The sequence below is a fragment of the Egretta garzetta genome, unplaced genomic scaffold (assembly GCF_000687185.1).
Source record: "Egretta garzetta isolate BGI_Z169 unplaced genomic scaffold, ASM68718v1 scaffold687, whole genome shotgun sequence".
NCBI classification, from domain to species: Eukaryota; Metazoa; Chordata; class Aves; order Pelecaniformes; family Ardeidae; genus Egretta; species Egretta garzetta.
The window spans coordinates 174,320-174,601 of record NW_009260396.1 but is presented as its reverse complement, the minus strand read 5'-3'; the positions used below and the strand labels follow the sequence as shown (position 1 = coordinate 174,601).

Below are 282 nucleotides of genomic sequence, written 5' to 3'. Positions count from 1 at the left end.
AGCCGGGGATGGTGAGGAGAGGCGGGGGGCTTGGGTGGGCGCCTGTGAGGCCACGAGTGCACCGCCAGAAATCGTGGGGTGGTTCTCCCTGTTGGCAGTGTGGACCCGAGAGGCGCTTGCTTAGCAAATCCAGGAACAGAGAGAGGTGCTTTTCCCTAAACAGGATAACAAAGCGTTTCGGCTGGCCGCCATCTGCTCGTAGGTCAAAGATATGTAAATGGTTGGAAAGCTGCCTGGTGGAAAAGGACCTGGGGGTGCTGGTTGACAGCTGGCTGAATAGGA

General features: G+C 57.8%; 1 protein-coding gene across 1 annotated transcript in view; it reads left to right on the top strand.

Annotated features, from left to right (window-relative positions):
* KNL1 (kinetochore scaffold 1) overlaps positions 1-282 on the top strand; it is a 30,446-nt gene that overhangs the window by 421 nt on the left and 29,743 nt on the right.